The sequence below is a fragment of the Pseudophryne corroboree genome, chromosome 8 (genome assembly GCF_028390025.1).
Source record: "Pseudophryne corroboree isolate aPseCor3 chromosome 8, aPseCor3.hap2, whole genome shotgun sequence".
Lineage (NCBI taxonomy): Eukaryota > Metazoa > Chordata > Amphibia > Anura > Myobatrachidae > Pseudophryne > Pseudophryne corroboree.
Window position 1 is genome coordinate 34145841 of NC_086451.1, and position 13720 is coordinate 34159560.

At 45.4% G+C, this 13720-nt stretch overlaps 1 protein-coding gene across 7 annotated transcripts in view; it reads right to left on the minus strand.

Moving 5' to 3' along the window:
• EXD3 (exonuclease 3'-5' domain containing 3) overlaps positions 1-13720 on the minus strand; it is a 347667-nt gene that overhangs the window by 280938 nt on the left and 53009 nt on the right. The window contains exon 1 of one of the 7 annotated variants that reach the window (XM_063936228.1): positions 4118-4219. The exons of the other annotated variants lie outside the window; for them this stretch is intronic. The gene's annotated coding sequence lies outside the window, so the exon portion shown is untranslated. Of the gene's footprint in view, positions 1-4117; positions 4220-13720 lie in introns of those variants that run through there. 7 annotated transcript variants of the gene reach the window in all.

Below are 13720 nucleotides of genomic sequence, written 5' to 3' on the forward strand. Positions count from 1 at the left end.
ATGGCAAACCTGAGGTAACACTGATGCGACAGTGTTATAGGCACATGTAGGTAAGCATTCCGTACATCCAGAGATACCATGTAATCTCCCGGTTCCATAGCCAACATTATGGAGCGTAACGTCTCCATATGTATTTGTTCAACATTTTCAGACTGAGAATTGGTCGATATGACCCATTTGGCTTCTGGATTAGAAATAGATTGGAGTTAAACCCCTGTCCCCTTTGTGATGGAGGTACTGGGACAATCACACCTGACTGCAGTAATTTTTGGACTGCTTCTTGCAGGGCATTGGCCTTCGACTCTATACGAGACGGGCTGGTGCAAAAAAATCTTTGAGGAGGCTGTCTCCTGAATGGGAACCCATACCCCTGAGATACTACATTCTGCACCCAAGCATCTGCTGTTGACTGTTGCCATATGTGTGCAAAATGAAGGAGTCGGCCCCCAACCCTGGAATCCTCCAGGGTAAGGCCCGTCTCTTCATGTTGACGGTTTCTGTTCAGGCTTGGAAGCTGGCTTTTTGCTAGCACACTGCTTCCTACCCCTGGATTTAAACTGGGGTTACTTAGGCTCCTCTTTAGCTTTCGCTTTGCCAACGAAAAGAGCGAAATTTTAAACCCTTGGACTTAGGGTTATAGGTAGCCGGAAATCTGACCTTCTTCGATTCAGCCTCTGATTCTAGGATATCCGATAAAGGCTTTCCAAATAATATATTACCAACGAAAAGCAATGCTTCCAATTCTTTCTTGGATTCCGCATCTGCCTTCCAGGTACGTAGCCAAACTGCTCTGCGGGCGACTACTGTCAAGGCTGAAGCTTTAGAAGCAACAGTGCCTACATCAATGGCTGCTTCTTCTAAATACTGGGCAGATTGTCTTAAACGGCAAAAACCAATCCTCTTGCTCCCTAGTAGGAGAAGGGATGTCATTCTCTAGTTCCTCTATCCATTCGCCCATTGCCTTTGCTACCCAGGCCGAAGCCATAGCAGGTCTTACCACTGCTCCTACTAGAGAAAATATATTTTTCAAAAGGCTATCTACCCTTCTGTCTGTGACATCATTTAGTGAGGTAGATGACAGTGGTAAAGCAGATTTATGCACGAGTCGCAGAACATGTGCATCTACTTTTGGAGGAACTTCTCTTTTCGAACAATCCACAGCTGGAAATGGATAATAAGAATCCCATCTTTACGATCCTCTCACAATGGATATCCACTGACCCAACCCACATCTCCTTACTACATCCTAGAATCTCTCACCTATTCCATCTAGACTGGACCAACACCACCTTACAGAAAGACAAACTGACCGAAAAATTCTTCCAAATCTGGCTACCTTATGTTCAGGTCCTTCCCCAGGTTACTAAGGAAGCCCTGCGAAAATGTTACAAAGACACGAAATGGTACCTGCAAGAGACATTAGACTCAACATCTCCTCCTTTCTAAACCTCTGAACCCATGACTCTACACTAATGCACATCATATAAGGATATCACATAACTCTCTCACATTTCAGTGGTGGGCACACACCCTCTGCAGTTTAGATACCTCTGTTCTCTTGGGCTAACAAGGCTTACACGGAGTATAATAACATGTACTGTTACTATCTGTTTATAATGTATTGTTTATATAATGCATACTGCTGATACAGCTGTACTGAAATATCACTGGTCAATAAAAACACTTTAAAAAAAAAAAAAAAGAATCCCATCTTTTAGGAAAGAAAGAATACTTTTTACTGGGCGCCGCCCAAGACTCATCCATCATTTCCGTCAGCTCATCTGACGCTGGGAATTCAGCTTTCACTGATTTTGTTCGTTTAAATACAGGTGCTTTTGCTTTTAACATTGTCTTGGCTGGCTCTTCCAACGAGAGAACAGCCATTACAGCATTAATAAGTTCAGCTACATCTTCTGAACTAAAACTCTGCGACTGATCATCATACGGAGTATTCGAATCTACTGTATCATCATCCGTTGTATCATCTTGTGTAGTCTGCCACATAGACGTATCCGTCTTAGTCTTACCTGTCCCTTAGTTGCTTGTAGAAGCTACTGGAACCAAGCCATAGGAAGGGAGCTGCATGTATGGGTTCATAGTGTAACCTAACCCTTGAGGTGGTGCTACCGGAGTTAACCTGTCCACTATTGAAGATAGAGTCTTTGCGAACACATTCCATGGTGGCTCTGTTGGTGGTTGAACCAACTCCTGTTTTTTACTTCGCTGAAAAGCGAAACAGTTTGCACACAAACCCTCATAAGTGACCAATTGATTCATATCAATTACCCCTGACTTACAAGATAAGCATGTTAGGGCTGTAGGAGTACTTGATAAATTCTCCTCGTCACTTTTGCCGCTCACAGACATGATAATAATCTGTTACTGACTACACAATTTGTGACTGAAAATCACCTATATGTCAGTATATAGAGGTGAGATCTATCTGACCACAGTGCACCTGATTTGAGGGTCAGAACAGGACTGACATTACACAGAAAAGTCAGCACACATACTAGCAGTCACATGTTAAAGCATTAGACATTGTCATATGAGAATACAACCTCCATAACAACTTATACATAAGTAGGAAAATTGTACTTCTGTTTTTGACTGGTTCTTTTTTCAACATAACATGCAGAAAACACAGTAATATACAGATCTCACATGCAATAGGTACTAAAAATTAACAATTCATACTAAGAAGTAGAGAGAATTTTTAGTACTGTATACCCTGCCTCCAGAGAGTGGGATACAGGGAGACTCACCACACTTCCATATCCAAGCAAATACACTCGTAAGACGCTTAGTGGATTCAGATGCTACTGATGTACACTACCGCTCTTGATAACTGATAACAGACACGGTCGCTCACTGACGGACACGGACGCTGAGCGACTTCCACGTGTATGCAGACGCTAAGGCCTGCGACTCGGTCTGGGCGGGATCTCTAGTGTACACTAGAGATCTAGCGTCTAAGTTGCGACCGAGTACCCTCGTGGTAGCGTTTGAGCCGGAAGGGAGGTCATTCAGTTCATGAAACGAGAGACGCGCGGGAACTGGCCATGAACTCGGAGGAGGGACGGCCAGGAGAGCGTCTGAATACCCCTGTTGACTTAAACTCTGAGGATCGCGGCCTCTATCTAGTCCTGGCGCATTTGATCCCCGAAGCGTAGCGTTGTCGCACTCGAGATGTTCGGCGCATCAACACACTGTTTGTAGTCTGCACCAAAATCAGTGTAGCTGTGTCCTGACCCCTCTAGTAAGAGGAAGTCCATAGACTCACCGTCTCCCCATGCTCCGGCCACAGCCTGGTTACGTCTGCTGGACCTGCTAGAACATCCGACACAGACGCCCGTCGAGACAGCACTAATACCCGAAGGTAAGCGTTGTTGCGACCCGGTGAGGAGTTATTGGAGCGACTCTTTCTAGTATGCGTTTAAGACGCTGTTAAGAGAAGTCGCTCAAAAAAAACAATATAGTAAGTCTATAAAAATAAAATAATAAAAGCTTGAGGCTGCTACTCTCAGCAGCCCTGAGACCATGCGGCTTCCTGCCGCACCAAGCAAAAAACTGATTTGACTGAGTCAGTGGGCGGGACTATATGGTGAAGGCCCCGATGCATCCTGGGAGGCCAGAAAGCTCGTGACCGTGTTGGTGCCATTTCCGCTGTCGCTCAACCATATCCCAATGTTATCCTGTGGATAATCCTGTGGACCCAGCCAGAGAAATTTGTATAGCTGACACTGGCGCTAATGAGGATGTTGTGAATGAGGATGTTGTTTGTGTAAGTCAGGCCCCAGTGGAAGCACCTCTTGGCCATAAAAAGATGACCACTGTCATAGGACTAACAAATTCACCTCTTCTGTGTGGAAGTATTTTTTACCCGAATCCTGACAATATTTGTCAAGCCATCTGTAGTCTTGGTGGAACCACAGTAAGTAGAGGTAGAGACGTTAAGCATCTAGGAATCTTCACCCTGTTACGTCATTTGCAACGAGTTCCTGACAAGTTTTTGATAACAACAGAAACTGGTGCTAAATAATAACAAGCAGTTCAGCATCAGCTAGCTCCGTTCTCTCAACTAGATCCCAGCACCTGCTATCTCCACCGTCAATACCTTCATCCTCAAGGTAGTCCCGCATCCAATTTGTCAAGGATAGGCGACTCCTCCTCATTCCAGGATTCCTCAGTAGAATCCTTAAGCACTAGGCCTGTTGCTGCTGCTGGAGGTGGATCTTCATCCCAGAAGTGAACCAAGAAGACTACTAGCAGTATTGTAAAAAAACAAACAAAAAAAAAAACAATTGACTGTGAAACAATCCTTTGCAAGGGGGAGCAAGTATGACAGGTCCCACCCAGTCGCACAGTGGATCACAGACGCCATCACGGCTATGCTAGTATTAGATCTGTGTCCAATATCCGCCATTAATGCAGTAGGTTTTACACAGTTAATTGAGGTCCTGTTTCCCTGGTACCACACTCCATCTCGGTTTGGTCTTTTTCGGTTTCTCCATTTTATTATTATTATTATTATTATTGATCTTTCCTTTTGGGATGTTCTCACTTACGTCTGCGATGTCAATGGTTATTTTTTCATTATCTGGTTTCATGGCCACATTCGCCTCTATATTGGTCTTAGAATTATTTTCCGACTTTGGTTTCATCCAGAGGTAAATGCAGATGGTCACCATAGCCGTAGCAATTATAAAGCTGAAAATGATGGACGCTATCATCAAACCTGTGTCCTCAGCAATGTAGGGGTCTCCTGCCCTCAGCGCTTCACCATGATCTGTACAGGTAGCTACACGCATAGCGTCCGTTGTCAGCACCGGACCGCCTTTACCAGGTGTAACAGGCAAGCATATTAGCAACAAAGTCGGTCCGGATTCCGAACACGGGGGATCAGAGCGCAGGGGGAGGATGGTCTGCACTCAGTGGGGGATCCGCGCTCAGTGTAGGTGCACGCTCCGGCTCCCACAACACGTCAGAGAAGGGACAACATTCAGAATTATGCAATAGCTTATACGCACACTGTGCCCCGCCTCACTTTATGCAAGCTTGTGCCCCACCATCAGGTTACTCTGTACCAGCTGCCAGGAGTATGAGTACGGGGGTGTAGTATGTGTTGCCGGCGACCAGCATACCGGCGCCGGAATCCCGACCGCCGCCATACTGACAGCTGGGCGAGTGCAAATGAGCCTCTTGCGAGCTCGCTACGCGCGCCACGCTATCTATTCTCTCTCCAGGGGGGTCGTGGACCCCCAAGAGAGAGAAAAGTTGTCGGTATGCCGGCGGTCGGGATTCCGGCGCTGGTATGGTGGTCTTCGGGAGCCCGGCCGCCGGCAACCTGAAGACCACCCGATTACGGTCCCCTGGACTCCTAGGGTGTGGTTAAACAGATCTACAGTAAAAAGATAGACAGTCAATAGGTTAACCCCTAATGGTTGGCATGCAAAAGGTCAAAATGGAAACAGTAGACCGTAGAAAAGGACAACATTCACAATGGATTACGTCGGAACCTGTTTCTTTTTCCCATACGACTCTTCGCCTTCTATATTTGTACCAGATGGACTGGTCTGAATGCTTCCTAGACGTGGAATCTAAAGCTCAATTTATGTATCAATTTTTTGATGCATGGCTACCATACTTACTCACTTTACCACCTTCGACAATAGAGTCGGTACGGAAAGCTGTTAGATTGACCACTTGGTATAATTTGGACGTCCTGGACAAGGGCACACCTCCTTTTTAATTAAACCTAAATGTTGCTTGGTTTATTTACTAGGCTTGTCTCTTGTATATGTAATACTCTAAGGGTCTATGTTGATATGCTTCTTGACTATTGCACTCCGCCGCCACATACGGATTGTTACTTTATTGCTTGTATCGTGTTTCGCCTTATTTACTGCACTATACTGTACCGTTCTTGAATGAACTTGTCCTGCCTGTGACAACTATGTGTTTGTCTTTTTGAATAAAAACATTAAAATAAAAAAAAAAAGCAGAAGAAGAAAAGGACGATATGGAAATGGTTAACACAACACAAGTTTTTTTTGTTTGTTTGTTTTTTTTTGGGGGGGGGGGGGGGGGAGTGGTGTCATTATGTATGTTTCACCATATCTAAGTGAGCGAAATTAGTGAAAATGTGTACACTCGCCACGCTTCGGGCAAGGTTACTATTCCCAATTGTAGTCCACATGGATAGTAAATGACAGTTGAAATTAAAAAAAGAAAAAGAAAAAAAGAAAAAGAAAAAAAAAAAAGTGTGGTGTCGATCATATGTGTGTCGTCATTGTCATGTCAACCTTTTGAACCTGTTGAGCTTAAACACTGCCTACCATTTACCGTCGGCATTTTGACCCTGTCAACTTTTTGCACGGTCACCATATGGGGCCGACCAATTGACTATCTTTTTACTGTAGAACTATCAACCGAATACCATTGGCAAAGTTGGGCATCTCATTCACTTATCTTTCTAATGAAGACAATAAAAAAGGTACGCAAATCATATAATTATTATTATTATTATTATGCGGTCTGTCAGAGCCACACAGCGCTGCAGCCTGTAACTTCCTCTGCAAATGCACCAGACGACTGAGGCAGGAAGGTGTCACAATTACAGGCTCACTAACGATGCTTACATGTGCGTGTGCTCAGGGTACACACGAGGAGTGTGCTTCCAACGCCAGGGCAGTACTTCGGCAGATACACAATAACCAGCAAGGGGGATAATCTGTCTCATTTACCCTTTACGTGCAAGTATTTACTCCTGAAGCAACCCCTTATTTGTACGCAAAAGCAGACCTCTAATCACATTATAAGACTTTATTGATAGATTTATTAAAGCTTCTAAAACAAAAAGTCAAGAGAAGGTGTTGCCCACAGCAACCAATCAGATCCCAGCTACCATTTATCTAGTACTTTCTCGATAATGGTAGTCAGAATCAGATTGGCAGCACTTCCACTGTTCCCTTTTGGAAATTTCTATAGATCTACTGATTAGTTTTATTTTCCTCATACGGGGAGATGTATGAAGCCTTCTAAAAAGAGTGAAGAGAGGTTGCCCATAGCAACCAACCAGCTACTACCTATCATTTTATAGAATGTACGTGATTGATGCTACCATTAAAGTCAGTGCAAGTTAGCATCAAGACAGCCTATTTCTTAGTGACTTGAGCACATAAGAACCGGATTTAAGATGGTGGAATTACGTGGGCACTGAAAACAGGTAAGTGTCACCGGCAAGATCATAGGTGCCCAAACTCTGTCCTCAAGGACCGGTTGAAATATTTCATCCGCTGTCAAGATTCTGGAATCAGGATCCTGACAGCCACAGCCAATATATTAATGACATTCCGTGTAGTTAATATATTCACCTGGTTTAAAGGTGGAACAGCAGGATTGTGATTGAATCTAACCCAGGTCTTTCTAAGATCAGACCTGAGGCACATTTAGGCTGATTAGTAGCACCTGTTAACTAGTTTTAAAAATGTGTCAGTGCAAAGGGATAATGCTCCTGACGGTGGACTAGCTACCCAGGCGATAGGCTGGGGGTATGGGCTCCGGTATGGGCCATTGGAGTTCTGTACCAACTTTGCTAGAAGATGGTAAAACTGTGATGCTGTGACTTGTATTCTACCTGCTGGAAGTATCCTTGTGCTGTCTGCTTGTATAAGATATAAAGGACAATGTTACTTTTTTCGGAGCATGTGATCCTTGTCACACTGTATTATGTTTTTTTATTTTGTATCATTATGTCACATCTGCACCAGTCCTAGTGGTTTAAACGCCCATAAACATCAAATAATTACACAGCGCGCATTATGGCTTTAAATTGGCGTTGTAAAGTTTGTTAGGCTAAAACAACGTTCTCTCTATTATGTAAAACTGTACGATACTGTACTAGATTCATTATCATTTATTTCATGCTATTTCAGTTAAACAACATCCACTTGCCTACTGTTTGGGGGGACATCATTCCATTTAGTTTTCGGCGCCCCAAAAAACTATGAATTCTAACCACGTTCTTGTGAAAACTATTGAGGAATCTCACCCTTGGCCAGCACGGAGAAGGAGAGTCAGCCAGATTAAAACTGGAACGTTGTTCCGTTATTTAAACAACAAATAAATAACACTTGTCTATACCCCATTGTCTATATGCTCCAGTGTCCCCTAGTGGATGAAGAAGAAATGAATGATAATAAATAAAAGAAAGAGATAGAGAGGTGGCAGAGAGAATGCTTTGGGATTCTTGCTCCTCTCCCTGACACTGCCTCTTACCCGGTTACAGACTTTCACTGCTGCCAAATTCCCAGCCTCTGCTCGCTGGAGACCGACGGATCTGGCTCTGCAATGCCATGAGCGGAATTTGGAAACATACGCAGAACTGGAGAATAAGGGATCTCAAATCCAGAGGAGGTGATAAATGCCAAATATGTTTTTTTCCTCTCTGATATTTAGGTAACGGTGGGCGCTCCTAATTCTGCCTTCAGGATCCCACAAAATAATCCGTATCAGGTGGCAGAATATAGCGAAGCGATTTTTCAGGCCCGGAGGCCGGTGCAGAGTCTGTGACGATAACGCCCAAGTAGCGCGCAGGATAAGGTGGTTAGTCATGCAGCGCTACAATGTAAGTCTGGAATGCGCGGTGGACCCACAGAAGCCATCCATTACTTGCTTTTTGCTATGTACAAAGCATAACGAGCAGAACTACACTTGCGGTCAGTTTTGCAGAGCTGTATGGAAGCGGGATTTCCTTTTTTTGGCAGGCAAGAATAATAAATATGATAAAGGGGTAAATAGGGCATGGATTTTAGGGGTGATCATGGTCAATGCGGCGGCAGCAGAGAGCGGACAATCCCTTCTTGTATTGTCCTGTTCTTTCATGGGACTGTTTTGCACCTGTACAGTAAGTTGCATTTCAGCGGAGACGTGGATTTCTACGTAGACTCCAAACAATACTGTAATAAAACATGGCATATATAATAAGATAAATATATAAAGTAGTTACCAGCCCGTCAAACGACATATGCGCGCCCGAACGGAGCAACACTTGAATTGCTCCATCAGGCACCATCTAGTGGCCACCAGCGCACAAAACACTTAAATCCCCCCATAGAGGTGAGGAGCAGGGTTAGCCTTTTATTATATAGGATAAATAAAAACCAATGACAATCATTCTCGTAATTACTTCAGCAGTAGTTTAAAGCAAAACAAACAAAACAAGTGTAATTTAAAGAAAGGGGTCATTTTGCACGGTGACCCCTGGAAAACGTTTCAGCCTCTCAGCAGGCCGAGGTGCACAGTCCTCAGTGCGAGTATCCCCCTAAGAGCAGTGTAGGCACCATATGTTGCTGTTTTGCCAGGACCAACCCAGAGCTTTGGTCAGGCAACCGTCCTAATATCGCAGTAGGAGTGACCTAAAAACAACGCCAGATAATAATCCAATCAAAACGCAGTCTTAAGCCCTCGATTGCAGTATATGTGCTTTGTAAAGATCATGATTGAATGAACGGCCTGACAATTGTATAGGTGTGTACCCAGCTTTACTCATCGTATGTCTACAATCCGTGGCTGGACTGCCTACCTCTGCTACAGAGTAACGGCAGGGAGGGCAACACTTCCCAGTAACTGCATTGCGAGCTCGGAAGTGAGGACATTTTTTTGCAGATTCGTTTTGCGGGAACTTCTGCAACACATTCTGACGGCCTCCTTCACAAGCCCATGGCGGCTCAGCGGAGGAAAAGGAGGCGCGTCGGAGATGCAACTGACCCCATAAAGGCGAGATGCACGTTATTAAAGTGTGCACAGCGGGGTCAGCCACTTTATGGGCGGCCCGAAAATTAAGCTCAAGAATTCAGTAGGAATTTTAACCCACTCTGCACCCACGAAGCTGGTATTACATGCACTAAAGCAGAGGTTCTCAAACTCGGTCCTCGGGGGCACACACAGTGCATGTTTTGCAGGTCTCCTCACAGAATCACAAGTGAAATAATTAGCTCCACCTGTGGACCTTTTAAAATGTGTCAGTGAGTAATTAATACACCTGTGCACCTGCTGGGTTACCTGCAAAACATGCACTGTGTGTGCCCCCGAGGACAGAGTTTGAGAACCTCTGCACTAAAGCATTCAGTCATGGTCAAGAGGTTCAGTTGTTGAATTAAAAGGACCACTCATACAATAACACATCATCAGCTGCTTTATATCAGGGCTATTTGCAGTGTTCACATACATACACATTTCATGAATTTGTACAGTAAGTTGACACAAAAACTATGAACCCGATGGGAAGCATTTATCTATTAACCTATGGAAGGTCAATGCAAAGTATCTTTATCTGGGATACAGATGCGTTATCACTGCATTTACTTTACAGTGGAGGGAAATCTGGTTCCCATTAGCTCGACTCAACCTAGTCTTAGTGGATTTCCTAAAGTAGTCACATTATTAGGTACAGCTTCCTAGTTCTGGGTAACTGTCCCCTTTGCCTCCAAAACAGAATTCTCCAAAACATGGATTTAACAAGGTGCTGGAAACATTCCTTAAGACAGGCATGTCCAAACTGCGGCCCTCCAGCTGTTGTGAAACTACATATCCCAGCATGCCCTGACACAGTTTTGCTGTCAGAGAATGCTAAAGCTGTGTCAGGGCATGCTGGGATGTGTAGTTTCTCAACAGCTGGAGGGCCGCAGTTTGGACAGGCCTGCCTTAAGACGATGGTTCCCAAACGCCATCTTCAAGGCACCCCAACAGTCCAGGTTTTAAGGATATCCATGCTTGGGTACAGGTGACTTAATTAGTACCTCAGTCAGTCAGTCTGATTACACCATCTGTGCAGAAGCAGGGATATCCCTAAAACCTGGACTGTTGGGGTGCCTTGAGGCCTGCATTTGGTAACCACTGCCTTAAGAGATTCTGGGGCTAATTCTGAGTTGGGAAAAAAAAGCAATTAACTGTACACAGGGAAATACCATACTGCAAGGGGCGCACCTACATTTATTATTTTGCATGCAGGGTAAATACTGGCTGTTTTTGCATTCACTGACACTGCAGTTGTTGGGATCCCGGCGTCGATATGGTGAGCGCCGGGATTCCGACAGCCGGCATATCAAATGCCTCCCCTTCAATCGGGTGTGATACAAATGCAGACATGGTTAATATGTTGTCGTTTTCATAATGCGCCAAAATGTTGCCAGTACTTTTCTGCGCAATATTTGGGGTCAGAGTTAGGGATAGTGGTTAGAATGAGGCTAAAAATAAGAATTTACTTACCGATAATTCTATTTCTCGGAGTCCGTAGTGGATGCTGGGGTTCCTGAAAGGACAATGGGGAATAGCGGCTCCGCAGGAGACAGGGCACAAAAAGTAAAGCTTTCCGATCAGGTGGTGTGCACTGGCTCCTCCCCCTATGACCCTCCTCCAAGCCTCAGTTAGGTACTGTGCCCGGACGAGCGTACACAATAAGGGAGGAATTTTGAATCCCGGGTAAGACTCATACCAGCCACACCAATCACACCGTACAACTTGTGATCAAACCCAGTTAACAGTATGATAACAGAGGAGCCTCTGAAAGATGGCTTCCTAAACAATAACCCGAATTAGTTAACAATAACTATGTACAATTATTGCAGATAATCCGCACTTGGGATGGGCGCCCAGCATCCACTACGGACTCCGAGAAATAGAATTATCGGTAAGTAAATTCTTATTTTCTCTATCGTCCTAGTGGATGCTGGGGTTCCTGAAAGGACCATGGGGATTATACCAAAGCTCCCAAACGGGCGGGAAAGTGCGGATGACTCTGCAGCACCGAATGAGAGAACTCCAGGTCCTCCTTAGCCAGAGTATCAAATTTGTAAAATTTTACAAACGTGTTCTCCCCTGACCACGTAGCTGCTCGGCAAAGTTGTAATGCCGAGACCCCTCGGGCAGCCGCCCAAGATGAGCCCACCTTCCTTGTGGAGTGGGCCTTTACAGATTTAGGCTGTGGCAGGCCTGCCACAGAATGTGCAAGTTGGATTGTGCTACAGATCCAACGAGCAATCGTCTGCTTAGACGCAGGAGCACCCATCTTGTTGGGTGCATACAATATAAACAACGAGTCAGATTTTCTGACTCCAGCTGTCCTTGCAATATATATTTTTAATGCTCTGACAACGTCCAGTAACTTGGAGTCCTCCAAGTCACTTGTAGCCGCAGGCACTACAATAGGCTGGTTCAGATGAAATGCCGACACCACCTTAGGGAGAAAATGCGGACGAGTCCGCAGTTCTGCCCTGTCCGAATGGAAAATCAGATATGGGCTTTTGTAAGATAAAGCTGCCAGTTCTGACACTCTCCTGGCCGAAGCCAGGGCTAGTAACATGGTCACTTTCCATGTGAGATATTTTAAATCCACCTTTTTTAGTGGTTCAAACCAATGAGATTTTAGAAATTCCAAAACCACATTGAGATCCCACGGTGCCACTGGAGGCACCACAGGAGGCTGTATATGCAGCACTCCCTTAACAAAAGTCTGGACTTCAGGAACTGAAGCCAATTCTTTTTGAAAGAAAATCGACAGGGCCGAAATTTGAACCTTAATAGATCCCACTTTGAGACCCATAGACAATCCTGATTGCAGGAAATGTAGGAATCGACCCAGTTGAAATTCCTCCGTCGGAGCACTCCGATCCTCGCACCACGCAACATATCTTCGCCAAATGCGGTGATAGTGTTGCACGGTTACTTCCTTCCTTGCTTTAATCAAAGTAGGAATGACTTCCTCCGGCATGCCTTTTTCCTTCAGGATCCGGCGTTCAACCGCCATGCCGTCAAACGCAGCCGCGGTAAGTCTTGAAACAGACAGGGACCCTGCTGAAGCAAGTCCCTCCTTAGAGGCAGAGGCCACGGATCTTCCGTGATCATCTCCCGAAGTTCCGGGTACCAAGTCCTTCTTGGCCAATCCGGAACCACTAGTATCGTTCTTACGCCTCTTTGCCGTATAATTCTCAATACTTTTGGTATGAGAGGCAGAGGAGGAAACACATACACCGACTGGTACACCCAAGGCGTTACCAGCGCGTCCACAGCTATTGCCTGCGGATCTCTTGACCTGGCGCAATACCTGTCCAGTTTTTTGTTGAGGCGAGACGCCATCATGTCCACCATTGGTCTTTCCCAACGGGTTACCAGCATGAAGTCCCCACTCTCCCGGGTGAAGGTCGTGTCTGCTGAGGAAGTCTGCTTCCCAGTTGTCCACTCCCGGGATGAACACTGCTGACAGTGCTATCACATGATTCTCTGCCCAGCGAAGAATCCTTGCAGCTTCTGCCATTGCACTCCTGCTTCTTGTGCCGCCCTGTCTGTTTACATGGGCGACTGCCGTGATGTTGTCCGACTGGATCAACACCGGTTTTCCTTGAAGCAGAGGTTCTGCCTGGCTTAGAGCATTGTAGATTGCTCTTAGTTCCAGAATGTTTATGTGAAGAGACGTTTCCAGGCTCGTCCACACTCCCTGGAAGTTTCTTCCTTGTGTGACTGCTCCCCAGCCTCTCAGGCTGGCGTCCGTGGTCACCAGGATCCAATCCTGTATGCTGAATCTGCGGCCCTCCAATAGATGAGCACTCTGCAACCACCACAGAAGAGATACCCTTGTCCTTGGAGACAGGGTTATCCGCTGGTGCATCTGAAGATGCGACCCTGACCATTTGTCCAACAGATCCCTCTGGAAAATTCGTGC